This window comes from Pteropus alecto, unplaced genomic scaffold (genome assembly GCF_000325575.1).
Source record: "Pteropus alecto unplaced genomic scaffold, ASM32557v1 scaffold53, whole genome shotgun sequence".
Taxonomy (NCBI): domain Eukaryota; kingdom Metazoa; phylum Chordata; class Mammalia; order Chiroptera; family Pteropodidae; genus Pteropus; species Pteropus alecto.
The window spans coordinates 4,850,868-4,869,026 of NW_006434366.1; positions in this window are offsets into that span (position 1 = coordinate 4,850,868).

Here is an 18,159-nt window from a genome sequence, read left to right on the forward strand (position 1 = left end):
CTGTGGCTTATCACCTGAAAGACCTCGGACAGAGGAACTGCTCTCTGCATCCGTTTCCCTGTCAGTGACACAGGAGATGAAAATGACCACCGGACAGGCTTGTTTCGAGACTGCAAAGAGGTCATTCATAGGAAGCTATCAGCACGGTGCCTGGAACACACCGGGCGCTCAGTAAACTGTAGCCGTTCTTGCGTAGGAGGGTAGCTCGAACCCACAGAGTGCTCATCTCACCGAGTCCTTCACGACGACAGTCGGGGCAATGGAATAAAGTGTCAGAAGTGGCGAAGGGGGCAGAGCAGAAAGGAACTCTGGAGGGAGAAACCGGAGGAGGGTGCGGCGCGCCGTGGCCTCTGGCGCGTAGGCTGGCGGCCCCGAGTCTTGGGCGGAACCGCTTCGCTCTCCCGTGCTGGGCGGGCGCGGGCGCTCGGGCTGCAGAGCAGGAGCCGAGTCGCTTCGAACGGGAAGAGGATGACACAGCCCCGCCAGCCTCTCACGTGCGCACCGTGTCCACTGCCTACGAGCCGTTTCCGGGGTTCCAGACGGGGAGGGAGAGGCGCCCCCCGTCTCCTGCCCTTGTCCCAGCCGAAGCTCTGGTTAGGCTTCGTCTAGCTCCTTGTTTTTACGTTGTGCACAAAGGAGCCCTTGACCTGTGACGCCAAACCTCACTTGCAAACCACGGGGCCCGCGGACCCCTCCAGCTCTGCAGGGCGCTGGGCACCGACGCTGCGTGTCCCGGGGCATCACGCAGGGACGACCGTGCGCCGTCTTCCACGGTCTGCGCTTTTCACTTTAAGTCCATTTCCTGGCGCTGTCTGCAGCCCAAAGTCAGGTTTAGAAAGGTACCTTTTTAGATGCTTAGCAGCACCGTAGATTATCAAAGGTTTTCCCTGAACACGAGTTTGGCTTTCAGTAAACATGAGAGGACAGAGAGCAAGTGGGAATCCGATCTCTTTGCACCAAAACGCGTCCCCGACGCAGCTGCTGGGACGCGAGGGCCGCCACCTCCCGGGTTCTCCTGCGGCTCCCGATGCCTGACGGTGTCGACCTCGCCGGCCCGCCCTGCCGGGCGGCTCCGGCCCCTCAGCGCCCCTGCTCCTGTCCCCTCTCCCGCCTGCCTGGGCTTCTCAGAGGTCTGGGCCTCGCGGTGACCATCCCTCACCTGACACACGCTCCTCACCCCCAAGGCCGAGGCAGCGGGGCGGCAGGCGGCCCTGCTCTCCTGCTGCCCCGCCCGACACCAATCCCAGAGGCGGCGGCCCCGCGTCACCCGCCTGAGCAGCTCCGTCACCGTCGCCGTCGTCGTCACCCCCTGGGCCGGCAGCTCTCCGGTCCCACCTCGTTCCGTGGTCGATAGTGATGCCGCCCCCGTGACTGCGGCCCAGCCGGCGCCCCGGCTGCGTGCGAGGCCACGCCCCTGCCGCCTTTTCTCGTGGTACCCTCCACTATGCCCGACGGCCGGGAGGGCTTTAAACAGCTCGTCGGTGCGCCACGCAGAATCGACAGGCGCGCGTGACCTGGTTCCGGGCCCATCCCCGGTGGACCTGGCGCCGCCTTCCTCTCCCAGCCCAACTGCAGACGCACCGCCCCCACGCACGCTGTCTCGCGGGGGTGGCGGAGGGCCGCGCCACGTCCCTCCTGTTAGTCACATCCTGGCTTTTCTTCTCACTTCTCAAATATTTACTTAAATACCACCACCTCCGGGAGGACTTCACATCTCTTCCTTCCGTGAGTCCTGCCCGCACCCGTCCAGTGGGGTGTATCCTGGATTCCCGCGGTAACATGCACCCGAACTCTTCTACATGTATTTCCTCCACACGTATGTTTTGTTTCCCGTATTATTCTCTATCTCGCTGACCTGAGGTTCTTTGATTCTCTATTGTGTTCACATTTCCGAACACAGTGCCTGAAACATCAGCCTTTAATTGGTGAATAAATACATTTATGAGCTAAACTAATGCATCAATGCAACAGCCCAGGTCATGTGTGCACTGCAGTCACTCCATCTCCTTACAGGGCAGGAAGGAGTTTTCAAGGCACCATCCTCTGCCTCTGGTAGGTAGTAGCTATGCAAATTTGAACTTAACCTCGTCAGCTCAAAAGCTAGCACGAGCTTCCAGGCTCATGCCCTCCATCTGGGTCATGCAGAGTTTTCACTACGGGAATTCAATCAGCCGTGAGGGTCTACGTTTCTTCTTCCCCCGAAATAACTGTGTTAGGATATACGTTTCTTTGGATGGTGGTGAGAGTTACAAAAATGAAATCCTGCCCAATCTTAATAGTTATCAAAACAGTCGTAACCTTGGTTTTGATGTATGACCCAGTCCAAAACAGCCCGATAACACAGCGCCAGTGGCCACTGCACGTGAGGAGATGCCAACAACCCTTTATTTCTCCCTGAATATTATTCATAGGCGCATGCTTTTGTGGAGGCATCGTGTCTCGCTGGAGACGTCACACACATCACCTGCGTCCCTGGGTTCGCCTAGGAACAGGACCGGGACTGTCTGACCAGCCTCACTCTTTCTGACGCTCTCCAGAGTCACATACCCAGAATGCAGCCGATAACCATGAAAAAAATCACACATATGCCAACCTAGATATACTCGTTCTTTTCTTTTTTTTTAATTTTAAGTTTTCATATCTATTCCTACTGTCTATCTGCAAAGCAGCTAACTGCAGTTGGGCACTTGTTTCAAAACGGAGGGAAGGGACAGCTGGCCTGGCTGCAGCCGTAGCAGAATCACGGCCACACACAACGCATCGGGCTCGAAAACGTCCTTGTGCACTAAGTGACCCTTCTGGGAGGATCAAACCAGCTCGTCACCGCAAATCTGTATTTGTTTTTTTAATTTATCGAATTCCTTTTTGTGACAAAATAGCATCCATTCCAGGAACAAAAGTAAAAATTACGGGTAAGATATATGTCCCAGCTATGACATGGAAACCTTTAGTGACTCCCAACCACCTCTGTTCGCTCCATTAAATATCTCGTTCTTGTATCTTAAACGTCTCGTTACTATAATGTACCATGTTAATGTTAATATAAAAAAAATTAAATAAACTTAAAAAAAGTCTCTTCCCTATGAGAGTATAAATTCTAGTAGGGATTCTAGCAAGGAAGAGATGATGTTTCTCTTCATTCCTGTCATGAAACCACAGCCTCCTGGAGGGCCTGTGCTCAATAAGTGTCAGAATGAATAACGCATATCTGTAACGAAATATCACCAACATGGCTCATTTTTACCTATTTTATATACATATATATATTTTTTATTTTCCACCTTCACTTAAATGTAAAAAATGGAGAGATAAAAAGTCACACATTCGCAAAGTCTGGAGAACGTCAAGGCAGATGTTATGGGACCTGCACTAACAGGTGTCACCATCACGCAGGGGTAGGCGTGACGGTGGCAACCGGGTGTCTCCACATCCGTGAAAACCGGACACGTTCCGTGCTCGATCATCTGCTGAGTCGGCCAAGGGGCTCTGTGTTCCTTTTCTTCACACCAAAGTCATCCGAGAGGTTTGCTTCCTCACGTCGTAGCTCTGACTCCGCTGCCGGTGAAAAACCACTTCCGTCCTCAAATAGAACCGTTCCCCTTATCTTTGACTGTCACTGAATTATCTCAACTGTTTTCTCTGACCTCTTTTTGAAGCTTTCAGCCTTGGAAATAAGTAGGATGCATGGCAGACCTACTCAGACAAGGAGGTGACGAAATGGAACAGGTCAGCAGATGCAACTAATCACACCCGCAATGAACCACACTGCTTAGGACACTGCTTCTAAATTTGGTGAAAGAGAACAATCACCTGGAGCATTCACTAAAAAGAGGCACATACTGGCTGCAGCTGAGCACGACCGAACAGGAATTGTTGGGGCTAAGTTTATATTCAATACACACTCCTTAGGGACTCACTGCCAGCCGAGCAGGAAGGAAGGACCGCTCCAGGTAGCCCGGGCTCAGGGGTAAACCCAGGTGGAGGTTAGAGAAGGCTGTTCAGTGAATCACGAGGGCACAGCACACAGAGCACAGATCATCAAGGCAGGACGTCTGCAAGACCAGGAAGCCAACAAGAAGCAAAATAGGGTTTCCAGGACAGGAACTGCAGTATAAGTAAATATGAATCCCAGTCAGCTTAACTAGTTCATTCTTTTTTTGATGAGAACGTATAACCTTGCATTGCGTGCTGTCCAAAGCCTGCGGACAGTCATTCTGTGGCCACACTTTTTAACCCTGCTTACAATGGAGTGATGAGGTGGAAACACCTAACCTGCCAAAGCCAGACAGCAAGTCCACCAGCTAGACCTTGGCCTCTGGCACTCACCGGCCGCCACAGGGCTGGTGGGGTTCAATGGCAGGGCTATTCCTATGGCTAAGCTGGTAAATGCCAGACAGGACGCGATCTCAGAAAAACAAGCAAGTGCTCATTTCTAGACAGGTCAACCGAACTATGACTGGTGAGTGGGGGGCACATCAGAATGACCCAGGTTTTGGAGCTCTGCTGAGAGCAGCGCTGTAGCTTCAGCAATGAGGCCGAACCCCCATTACCTGAATGTGCACCTGCGGTGTTATCTGCATGGCGCCACTCATTGTGGGTCACTCACGTGTCGGCTAGAGAGTCTCACATTCCCCGTGAGCACGAGGGTGGAAGCCACACCGGGCAGGACACGGTCTTCCCAAGCCAGGGCCAGGGTCTTCAGTGCTGCGCGGCCAGGGAGGTGTGGTGGGGGAGGCGTGGTGGGGGAGGTGTGACCTTGGCAGGGTCTGTGACCGGGAGGCGTGGCTTGGGCGTGGCCGGGAGGCGGGACAGGGAGGCTCTGGGGCTTGTGCTCTTGGAGGACGACACCCGGAGGTCTGATTTTATTGAGAGGTGAACAATAGGCTGACGTGCACTAGCAGACAGCCGTTTTGCTTACCTGGAACGCACAGTAACAACGGCCAGGGAGAATCCCCCTGGCCCTGCGCATCACAGATTCTCATGTCACAGGGGGACCTCTGAGACTGTGGGCCCAATTAGCACAATGCTCATTAATTATAGGCTTCTGAAAGCTTTTATTTTCAAAGTTTAGAAGCACTACCGACGACCTCGATATGTCTCATCCTGCACCTCCTTACCTCTCCTTGCCGCTGGGGGAGGACATGTTGTAACTCTGATCTGCTACCGGTGTTAACTAAAAGAGCATTTTAAACGATGATGCCTAGGTCGCAATTTTTTCTTGGACTGTGTGACAGGAGCAAAAAATAACAGTTTTCTAAACTTCTCTGCCCCTCCTGGTAAAGGATTACGCATAGGGCCCTCTGCACCATATCTTGCCCACCCAGGCCCGCCGTGCACACTGCAGAAAATGAGCTAAGAACCAGAGAAGCAGATCAGGGCCGAGGGCCACCCTGGGAACAGCAGGGGATCACTTATGGCAGAAAACTGAGGGGAAGGGGAAGCAGGAGGCACAGAGAGTGTGGTATTAAAATGGCTGACATTCGTCGAGGCCCTGCTGATGGCCAGGCACTGCCGTAAACACTGCGCAGGTCAGTTCACTGACCTTCGTGACCACCCAGAAGGCACTGCGGGAGGCCTTGCTAGTTATCTACCCAGCATCCTACCCCCTTCTTCCTCAGTAAGAACATTCGGCGTCATTCGCAGGCAACGTCACAGTGAACCTTACCTGACAAGCCTCCCTTGCAGCGGTTCTGAAAAATGAGGTGCCAGTGAACATCAGCTGGGGCTTTGGGGCGCTCCTGCACTAGACACCAGTGCAGCTCCTTCCCGCTCCCCTTCCCATGTCTTAACTATGGGCACGGTGGCTCAAAAAATGAGCGAACGGCCCAGAAAATTACATCGTCGAGTTCTCAGCCTACAGCCACCCACCACCCACCACCCACCACCCATCACCCGCCGCCTGACTTCTTGTATGCGAACTCAATAACCAGATTTGACTAATCTGTGGTTCCCTTTCCTTGTGGCCGAGTTCATTCCACATGCTGCTAACGGCCATCGTCAGGGCGCAGAGAAGACCGTGCCTCAGCGAGTGTAGGCTGCCCAAGGTCACGCGGTAGGAGGGGAAGGCGAGGGTGAGGAGCCCGCTTGTCTTAGCCGACCCAGAGGCAGCCCGGAGCGCACCCCTGTGGGTCACGTGAGATGCCGCGGGGAAATACTCTTTGAAGAAGTCTTGCTTTTTCCTGCAAACGTGCTTTCCCTTCGGCATGTCTTTTGGACCATGGTAAAGATTTAGGCGGCTCTTATTTAATTCTGGGTTGTTGAACACTGGTATATACACATTTTTAATTTTGATTTTTCGATTCGAGTTGACGGTCTAATCCTGTGCCACATTGGTTGCAGGCGTGCAGCAAGGCGGTTAGACGGTTACGTGATTTACGAGGTGATCACATGACCAGCCTGGCACGCACCTGGCACCGCACGCGGTCATTACATTACTGAGTTCGCTCGCTGTGCTGTACCTCGCATCCCTGTGACTAGCCACATTTTACATGTTAGTGATACAATATATGAAAAAAAACCCACTTACTACATGCCTGGCATGTTTAAATCATTCAATAAATATCCGTTGCTGTTACTGATGTAGCCATGTTAATCAGGAGAACACTGCGCAGTCTTCCAGCCGCCTGCCCGGTTGCCTGGGGGTCAGAGTCCCCCGCCGGGGCCCGTCCCGTCTGGAAGGATCCGCCCACTGACCTGTGACAGAGACCTCCCTGGGCTGTGCCTATCTAATCCCAAGACTCGGGTGGAAGACAGCGCCACGCTTAGTGCCACACGCACGAACACACGCGCCGTGTCGCTTAGTGCCACCAGTCGATTGACTAGATTTATTCCAGTGCAAGAAATTAATAACTTGAAATTACAGCCATTTGCCACTTAACACCAGACGCAGGTTCTGAGAAACGGGGCTGGGCCATCTCCGCCTTCTGCGAACTTTGCGCGGGGACTCGGGCTCGCCTGGGGGGCGCAGCGCGCGGCGCGGTCTGAGCTCACACGGGGCAGCAGGTGATTGCAGTGACCGGAGACCCAGCGGTGCACGAGAGGACACGCCCACGTCGGAGGCGCGGTGAACGAGGGCGCGGGGGGCCGCTGCCGGCGTAGCCCAGCGCGCTGTCGCAGCGAAGCTTTTGCTGTGAGCAGAAGGAATTCCCTCCGGAACATTAAAATGCACGGTAAATGCATAAACCGGCACCACAGCCGCCTGTCATCACCGTCAAGGAGCATGCACTGCGCGCGGCTGTCACTGTCACACACCTGGCAGCGCAGTAGGTCCGCTGCCACCAGCACCGCGCACGCGCGCGGCACGATGTCGCGACAGCTACCTCATGAGGTGACAGGAACTTTTCAGCTCTGCCACAATCTCACGAGACCACCGGCATTCCGCGTGGTCATCGCTGACCACGAGGTGACCATGCGGTGGACGACTGTGACCTCCTTTCACAATGCCCTCACTCTTGGAAACGTTGTTACGATTACAATGGCAGAGGTGAAGATGCATGTCACCAGTCTGCTAGCATCCGAAGCGTGAATGACGTGGCACATATTCACGGCGTGCTTCCATGTGTGGGATCTCGGGGACACCGGCTGGGTGAGTTAGGGCGTCTCTCCCGGAAAAGCTTGGACCCAAGCAGCAGATGGTGCATGTTATATATTGTATTGTATTAATGAGTGTTACATACACATATAGGTATATATCTCCAAACCGACCTGATGTTTACATTCTCAGAGAATTGAGGAAAAGATGCATTTTCCTGGAGGGTTTCACACTGGGCATGTGTGGGCTTGGGCGAGAGGTCACCATAACACAGAAAGACCCAGCGGGCATGTGGAAGGCAGCGAGTAGGTCTGAGCTCAGGTGTGGAATGGGAGATGCAGAATGGGGTGAAGAGCCCAGGAAGCAGAGAGAATCAGGACCTCTGGGGATGCCTTCCTACAAAGGGACACGTGGAAGGTCTTTAAAACTGTCCCTGGGTCAATTATTTCTTCGTGTGTGACATGTTACATATGTCGAAGTAGATGAAATAGGGCCATATTTGTTAAGACACAGAAAACCATCATGGATAATCATGAAGAATTTTAATTCAGATATTTTTCTGATTATTTTGTCAGATGTGTACACTTTCAAATTAGCTTTCAAAGTATCTAACCTGAAAACGACCCGATTTTCCAGTAAAAACTGTGGTCTGATTTCCGAAGAACATTGGATAAAAATGAGGAACTATCTCCAGAATAAAAAGAAGATCTATTTGCAACAAATCTCATTTTCTCAAGGAGAAAAAAAAAAGAGAGAGAGAAAGAAACCACATGTGTCCTATATATTCACTGAGTGTGTCACGAAGGGGAGATCAACAAGCGGAAGCAGGTATTCTGTCCTGTGGGTCACCAGGACTGAGAACACAGCCACCGAGAAGAGCTGGGGCGGCCTCCCCCTCCCTCCCGACTCCCCTGCTCCCCTTGAGAATAATTCTCAGAGATGGTTCTGGGAACTCCAGCCACCTCTTCCATCTCTAAACCAGACACACAGAATTTCTCCTGGCCTGGCTTTGAATCCTTAATTTCTGGCCACATCTGTTTCTCTTCAGGAGTTAACTTTTAAAAGTAACCTTTCCGAAGATGAAAAGGAGGCAGGAAACATTTTCACTGTCTTCAGGCATCTTGTTTCTCTTCTCTCAGGAGCTTGCACCTGGGAGCTGTCTGCTTCGCTTTAAACGAGAGCTGCTTGTTCGTTTAGAGAAAAAACAGGAAAGAGAGAAAACAAAGCGGTTTGTAAGCAGATACACAACTTAAGCAGGTTTTCTTTTAATTTGTGCCAATTAGTTGACCAGGGGAGTCTAAGGTCCCTATTCATTTAAAAAAAAATTCTCTGCCTAGCTCCCCAGCATTGTAAATCTCAAACTCATTTTCCAAACCTGTCACGTTCACCACTGGGCAATAACATCAGGATCCATTCCAAGAATGAGAGGATGACTGAACATCTGCCAATCGATAAATGTGATACATTAAGAAAATTTAGGATACAAATCATAAGGTCATCGCAACAGATGCAGAGAAAGCATTTGACAAAAGTCAGCATCCATTTATGATAAAAACTCTCAGCAAAGCGAGTACAGAAGGAATGGACTTCAACGTAGTAAAGTCCATGTAGGGCGGGCCCCCAGCTGACATCACGCTCAGCGGTGAAAAGCTGGAAGCTTTTCCTCTAAGATCAGGAACAAGACAAGGATTTCCACGCTCATCACTTTTATTCAGCTAGCATGGGCAGTCCTAGGCAGAGCATTCGGCAGGAAAAATAAATACTGGGCATCCAGATTGGAAAGAAAGAAGTAAAACTGTCACTGTTTGTGGACATGATTTCGTATATAGAAAACCCTAAAGAATGCATCAAAAAAATGTCAGAACTAACGAATTCAGTAAAGTTTCAAGGTACAAAATCAATATACAAAAATTGGTCGTCATTCCGTATACTAACAGCAAACCATCAGAAAGAGGAATTTAAAAAAAAATCTCATTTACAGTTGCATCCAAAAGAATAAAATACCTAGGAATAAATTTAATAAAGGAAGTGAAAGATCTATATACTGAAAAACTATAAGACTTAATGAAAGAAATTGAAGACGTGAATAAATGTAAAGATAGTTCATGCTCACGAACTGGAAGAATTAATATTGTTAAAATGTCCATATTGCCCCAAATAATCTACAGATTCAATAAAATCCATCTCAAAATTCCAATGGCATTTTCCACAGAAATAGAGCCAACACTACTAAAATTTGTATGGAACCATGAAAGACCCCAAGTAGCCAAAGAAATCTTAAGAAAGAAGAAAGCTGTAAGCGTCACATTCCCTAATATCAAACTATATGACAAAGCTATAGTAATCAAAATAGTATGGCAATGGCATAAAAAGAGACACATAGATCAATGGGACAGAATAAAGAGCCCAGAATTGAAGCTACACGTATATGGCGATTAATTTACAACAAAGGAGGCAAGAATGCACAACGAGGAAAGGACAGTCTCTTCGATTAATGGCAACGGGATGGCCACATGCAAAGGAATGAACCCAGACCACTCTCTCACACCCCAAGCGAAAACGAACTCAGAGCGGATTAAATGTAAGAGCTGAAACCGTAAAACTCCTAGGGGAAAACACAGGCGGGAAGCTGCCCGACATAGGCCTGGGTCATGACTGCTTAGATCTGACTCCAAAAGCAAAGGCAGAAAATGTGAAAACAAAGTGCGAACGCGTCAAACTAAAAGGCTTTTCACGCCAGCAGAACCCTTCACCAAAGGGGAAAGACTCCGACTGAGAGGGAGGGGCGTTTACAAACTGTTCATCAGAGGAGGTGTTAGCACCGAAAAGCCATAAAAACTCACACAACCCAATAGCAGAAAACCAAACAACCCAAGTAAAAACTGGGCGGAGGATCGGAATAGATACACATTCTCCAAACAGGACGTACAGATCTCCAAGAGGCACATGAAGAGATGCTCAATGTTACTCGTTATCGAGAAAATAAATATCAAAACCACAATAATAGTCCACCTCACACCTTCTAGAATGGCTATTATCAGAAAGACAGGACACAAGTATCGCCATGGATGTAGAGAAAAGGGGTCCCTTGTGCACTGCCAGCAAGAATGCAGATTAGTCGAGCCATTGTGAAAAGCAGTATGGAAGCTCCTCAAAACAGTAAACACAGAACTACCATCTGACCCAGCTATTCCACTGCTGGGTATTTTATCTGCAGAGAACGAAAACACTAATTCGAAAAGATATATGCACCCCATGTTTATTTCAGCATTATTTACAATAGCCAGTAATGGAAACAGCCTAGGTAATCACGGATGGATGAATGAATAAGGAAGGTGTGGTACACACACACACATGCACGCACAGACACACACGCGCACACACACACGCACACACGGAGTCCTACCCACCTGTGAAAAGGAACGAACTGCTGCCGTTTGTGAGTGCATGGAGGGACCTAGAGGGTATCACACTCAGTGAAACAAGTCGAAGACAAACGCCATGCGATGTCACTGGTATGTGGCACCTAACAAGACGATCTGACAAAGAAAACGAAACCAAATAAGACAACATTCAGAGATCCCCAGAACAGGCTGGTGTTTGCCAGAGAGGAAGGAGGTGGGGGTGGTCGAGATGCTTGAGGACGTCATCTCCGTCAGAAGATGAACAAGTCACGGGGTGTCACGCACAGCGTCACAACTGCAGTCGACAATACTGCACAGCATTGTTTGAAAGTTGCTGAGAGTGAATCTTAAAAGGTCTCATCGCAAGAAAAAGATCTGAAACTTTATGTGGTAACGATAATTAAACTTAACGTGGCGACCATGTCACAGTGCGTGCAGATATCCAATCATTAGGTCGTACAGCCGAAGCTAATATAATGTTACGTTAACTACACTTCAGTAATAAAGAGACAGATAATGGAGGCCGGTGTTCTCGCCGTTGGAGAAAAAAAGACACAAGTATGGAAATGGAGGAAGGGAGAATAAACTTTCTTGTTGGATTAAATGAGGACTATTGGTGTAAATTTCCGTTTTTAATTCACATCAATAAATAAAGAAGTCACTACAGATTCAAACGTTTGTGTCCCTTTGGAGGGCTTGGGGTCGTCAATGACGCGGCAACAGCGAGCCTGCCCAGCACCGAAATCGTAGTTCCCAAAACATATTTTCTACTAATACAAACCATGGTTTCTCGGAAAGTGGCTGACTTCAGGGCTGCAGGAAGGAAATGACTGGTCTCATTTTGTTGTGCCAGAACGTAGGGACCGCATACGCAAAGATGATGTGCATGTGAGCGCACACACGTGACGGCACATGCGACTGCACACACGACCACACCCATGTGACTGTGCACGCGACTGCATGCCCATGACTGCACACACATGACTGCACATGTGACCACACCTATGTGACTGTGCACGTGACTGCATGCCCATGACGGCACACCCATGACTGCACACGTGACCGCACACACGTGACTGCACACGTGACTGCACCCATGTGACTGCGCACATGACTGCATGCCCATGACCACACACATGGCTGCACACGTGACCACACACACGTGGCTGCACACCTGACCACACCTGTGTGGCTGCACACGTGACTGCATGCCCATGACTGCACACATGCGACTGCACTCATGTGACTACACACACGTGACTTACATGTGACCGCACACATGCTACTGTGCATGTGACTGCATGCCCATGACCGCACACATGTCTGCACGTGCACGACTGCACACATGTGACTGCATATGCATGACTGCACGTGTGGCTGCACTCATGTGGCGACACACATGTGACTGTACATGTGACCACACGTGATTGCATACATGTGGCTGCACATGTGACCACACACATGCTACTGTGCATGTGACTGCATGCCCATGACTGCACAGGTGACTGCATGCACACGACTGCACACGCGTGACTGCAGCAACGGAGCAGGAAGAACCTAAGGCTTCACCGCTGCTGGTTTGAGACGCGTATACTTTACATCGCACACACACGCGCACACGCACCCGGGACATCTGAATTCTTGCGGTCTAGGAACTGTGATGGGACAATCGCAGACAAAGAGGGAAGGGAAACGCTAATTCATTCACTGATTCATTTCACTCATTCGTTCGGTTTTTATCGATTATTTGTTAAGTGCCCACTGTGAGCCGGAAACTTTCTGGGTGCAGGGACACTTCCGTGACCAAAATACTAAAACGCAGGCGGCCTGGAGCCCTCGTGCCTAGCGGGCCCCCCAGCAGCCCAGGCCCTGTGATGAATGGCAGAGTTTCCGCTCGTCGGCGTCTGCTCATCACTGTTACGCGTCAGGGGTCGCGCCGCAAGGGCGTTTGTCACCACCTCAGTCGGTGCTCCCGGCTCCTGTGACTTAGGCCTTCTTGTTCCGTTTCCAGGTGGGCCGCCTGACACTCGGAGAGATTCACGTCTCGCTCCGGCCTCGTTGCGAACAGCGGGCAGACGCGGGGTGCTGACCTGGTTCTGTCCACTCACAGCCGGCCCGGAGCAGGCCGGCACCTTCGTGGTGCCAGGAGGCAGAGCCGCCTTGTTCCGTTTCCAGGTGGGCCGCCTGACACTCGGAGAGATTCACGTCTCGCTCCGGCCTCGTTGCGAACAGCGGGCAGACGCGGGGTGCTGACCTGGTTCTGTCCACTCACAGCCGGGCCGGCACCTTCGTGGTGCCAGGAGGCAGAGCCGCCCGGGGACACGGGGAGTTCTGGCCTCAGACAGTCTGAGCCCCGGCTGCGACGCCCTCCGACAGCCTCCGAAAGCCAGGGCTTCGGCCTACCTCTGGCCCCAGGCTCAGTCGCATGGCGACTTCCGCTCCCCGAGCGCGCTGGCGGAGGGTCACAAACACACAGAAGGCACCGACGGAAACCCAAAAACAGACAGACAAGAAACGGACCCCAAAATGACCATGAGCGTTAGCTGCGGCGAAGCAAATGTGAGCGAGAACCTTGCTCTGGCGTTTCTGAACACCAGCTGCCACCAGCGCCTCTCGGTCCTCAATAAACAGAAGATTGTTCATCTATGATTCCCATGCGGGCGCCCCAGGGTCCAGCACCGCTGGCCAGCCTAGGCCAAGGAAGGAGAACCGGGCTGGGCGGGCCCTAAGCACCCGCTTCCTGTCGCCAATAACAAAGCACAGCCCAGAGCCGCACGGGGGACAAACGCGTGATGCCGACATTCATTATTTTTTTGGTCTTTTTCTCTTTCTTTAAACAAAACTTCACTCACATATATGTCCCTCTCGGCTTCTCCCCGAGTCCCCTTTTGTCAAAGAGCCGTCACTTTTTGCCTTCTGATGCATCCGAGGCTTTGTCTTCAGAGAGACTCTGGCAGCTTTTAAGTTGGTCGTCTGTGCTTCAGTCCTGATGGCCACAAGCTAAGGATGCGAGTGAACCGCAGAGCCGGCTCAGGTGCGGATCCGCAGCTCACAGCAGGGGCCACTGAGAGCAGCCGCCAGGCCCCGAGGGACGCGGCTGCTCCGAGAGCCCGGAAGGACGGGGCAGGCGGGGCTGGCATCCAGGCCAAGACAGCGCTTCCTACTAACCAGCATCCCCTGCAGCTGTGTCAAAAGGCAAGAGTCCTAGGCTCTTCGAGACAAACAAACCGTGATTTCTGGGAAATTTTACATGTTTAATGCATGCTCAGCTTTGAGCTCCCCGGCTCTAACAGCTGGTGCAGATCATTAATAATGTTTTTCGCTGTGTCTCTCTGCCGTAGACCCCAGATCCTAACAACGTCTACAAGTTGCAACATTCTTTCCCCTGCATCCTACGGGCCAGACACACATGCGTTAGGTGCCAGACATCCCATCGAATTCTTACAATGCTACTGTAAAACACACTGAGCCAGGTACGTGACCGTCCAGTGACTCAGAACTAATTCGCAGGACAGCTGACATTGACCGAGCGCTGTAGGACTCCTGAGCCCATGATCTCAAATGTTATATTCTATATACTAAATTCATATTGAAGAACACAAAGCAATTCACCAAGTTTACTAATCGAGATTTATCTCCCAGTCCCAGCTGACATCTGGTCTCTGCCCTGGTTTCTGACAGAGCTCCACACCTAAGTGACAACAGTGTCTGACGCAGCGCTGCTCCCCAGCCCCCGAAATCTCCTGGGTGACAGGCAGCAGCCTCTTGCATGTCCGCGAGGTGATTCTCTGTGGGTTCCTGGGTAGGGGCTGGTCACCGGAAAGACCAAGCGATGAACTCAGCAGCACCGCCCGCCCTCCTCCGGAAAGGGGCGAGGGCTGGACAGTGACGACACCGATCGTAGTGATGCGATGGACCCCCCACGAAGGTCCGACGCCTGAGGCCGGCAGAGTTTCCAGAGGCACAAACGTGCATGCCAGGACCGGGGACCGAGGCTCCTGTGCTCGAGACCCTTGGCACCTCGCCCGTGTAGCATGGACGACTCGGGTCCTCCTCATCTGGCTGTTCGGCCGTGTCCCTCATCACACCTGCGTTACACCGCAAGCTGGGAATGTGCGTTTGTCTTCCCCTGAGCTGGGGGCGATTCTAGCCAGAGGCCAAACCCAAGCAGCGGGCTGCAGGGCCTCCGGACAGAAGGATGGGTGACTTGGGGACCCACAACCTACGACAGGTGTGTGACATGGGGCCAGTCCCGTGGGACCGAGCCCCCACCCGGGCAGTGGGTGTCGGAGCCCACTCACCTGGCCGGTGTAAGGGTGCGAGTGTGGCCATGTGAGCAAGAAGGACAGGAGGACCAGTGTGTTCTCCCTCAGCTGGTGGTGACGGCCCCTCTGGGGCTCCCAGGAGAACTATAGGGACCCAGCGGGGGTGACTCGTTCCACAGCCCAGGCCCTGTGACAAATGGCAGAGGTTCCGCTCATCGGCGTCTGAGAGCCCACAGCCAGGAGTCGGTGTTGCTGAGACCGAGTCCCAGCTTTGTCGTCCCCCCGTCTGGCAGCTGACTCGTGTCCGTCCCACATCCAGTGGGCGGAGGACGCCCCGTGCTGGCTTTAAGCCAGGCAGGACCAGGCGCCCGAACTGTTAGTCACGGCCCGTTTGAAAGCATTTGGTGACAGCACCTGGGCCTTGCTGCCTGTCAGGTGGGAGGTGGGCCGAAGGCAGGGGGCAGAGCAATGTAGCAAGGACGACTCGGGTCTGGAATGGCGGTGTCGGCCGGTCTCTTATGCCCCGAGAAATGATTCCCTTTTCATTTCTGAAAGTGAACCAGAAACGCCGATTTTGACAATAATCTGCAGGGGCGATCTGAGCCCCCAGACCTCCAAGGCCACTTCCAGAGCTGCCGCTGCCATCTTCCTACCTGGCTGACGTCAGGCGCCTGCTCTTCCATTCGGAGTGGCCGAGCATTACCGAAACATCGGAAAAGGCCCGTGACCATTTTAGCTCATTACTCCTCACCAGCCGAGGCGATTCAGCAGTGAAGTCGTCAGGCAGATATTATCAAAGCTATTACACCAACGATAGCCATAACTTTAATGCTATCGGCATTTTGGCAAATGGCCTGAACCCCAAGGATCTTAAAATGATAACTGCCAACCTACAGGTTTGCAGCAAGCGGTACAAATCAGATTCGGACGACGGTGTTTTCAAGTGCTGGGGGAACTTTCTGCAGGAGATTCAGCTTCACATGCAAAGCACTCTCTTCGGGTTTTCCCAGAGGGCTCACGACAAGACGGGCCACACCTCGGTGTGACAGCCTCACTGTCCCATGTGGACATACAGCGGACCTGTGTTGGACATTACTTAATGCAAGTTTTCCCATTACCAAGGAACTTATTTGCAAACATCCAGATGCAGATTCACAAGGGACGGTCCTCGGTGTGTGACGTAAGTGTGAAACCGGCCCCTAGCCTCGGCCGGCCCGCCGCGGTCAGCTCACCCACCGGCTCTCACCCTCCGCGACTCCTACCTGCGTCAGGACGCCCGAATTTGCGTTCTCGGCCCCTGGGCCGTTTCTGCACCAGATCGCTGTGAGACTGGTCCCTCCCTGTCACGTGGGGTTCAGCTACGGGTTCACCTCCTCGCGGAAGCCTTTGCTGACCCTGAGGAGGCCTTCGTCACCACTGAGAGGTTTATTCCTCATGCATAGCATCATTCCCGCCTGCAGTGACCTCATCTGTTCACGTGTCCCTACGCCCCACCAGTGGCCTCTGTGTTCCCTAAGGGCAGAGTTTGCATGTTCACCTGCGGAGGACGGATCCTGGCAAAGACGGAGTGCTTGGCTCACGCTGACGGGGCCATCGGCCAGGCACCCAGTGCCCTTGGGCCACCATCTAGAATCTTCCAAAAAAAAACCCGCGACAGCCCTGCTGTGGACTGAGCATCTGTGGCCCCCTCAAATGTGTGTGTTGAACCCTCGAGCCCCAGGGCAGTGTGTTGGGGGCGGGAGCTTTGCGAGGAGATGGGTCACAAGGATGAAGCCCTCAGGACTGGCGTAGTGTCCTCATAAGAGGCCCCACAGCGCCCCCTGCCCTCTATCATGTGAGGTCGCAGTGAGAAGACCACCAACCATCTATGAGGATGTGGCCTGCGCCAGACGCCGGGTCTGCCGGCTCTCAGATCCTGAGCATCCAGCCTCCAGAACTGTGGGGTGTTTAGCTAGAGCGGCCCAGATGGACGAATGAGGGTACCGTCATTGTCCCCACTTCGTGAGAAAACTGAGCAAGAGGCTGCTCCGGCACTTGCCCAGGGTTCTACCACCGCTAAGGGAGCCAGGACGCGAATGCACGCGGTCTGGGCCTTACCACGCCAGCACGATCGACGCAGGGCGAATAAGTCGATGACACAGTGTCCGGGCACACAGGACACCACGCACGCTCTGTCCACACACCTGCATGAACACGCACTGAGCAGGTAGAGGGCGCACCGCATGTCCACAAGGCGAAACGGAGCCGTGCTGGTGGCCCGGTGGCCACGCGGTTGGAGTAATGGACCCTCGCCAGAGCCGAGAGCCGAGAGCGTGGGAGGAAGCCAAGAAAGGGCTCTCAAGACAGCAGTTTAACCACGTGGACATGGCGTCTCTAAGTGCCCTAAAGGTGTCATCTCAAGGTGGAGCTGGTCATGAAGCACAGACTAATGGCCTCAAAGAAATGTAAAGTTACAGATAAAAGTTAATCTGTTTAAAAGCAAATTTCCAAGAATAGCAAGTTTTATAGTAACATAAATTTTAAAGAAATTGGGAATCTAACTTTTAAAGGACCTTAAAAAAATCTTACTCAATGATCCAGATTGTTGCACGGTTTATTATCCTCTTCAGAGCATGTTCATACACACACACACACACACACACACACACACGCACATATGTGTATGTACATATTTTTCCCATTTGACTCTTATATCCCATAGAAAATCATGTAAAATGATTCTCATTTTACCAATAAACAAATTGAGACTCAAAAACAATTTTTGAGTAATTTGGCCAAGACCCACAGGTTCAACCGGAAGAGAGGACGTGCGGGGGGAGGCGGGAGCAAACGTGTTCTAATGATCGCCTCGTGCAAGCGCCACGCTCGACGGCTCACGGACGTGTCTTCGCTTGATGCTCACGGCGGAGGTTGAGGCAGATCTTATCCGCTGTCCCCATTGACAGGACCTGGATCAGGC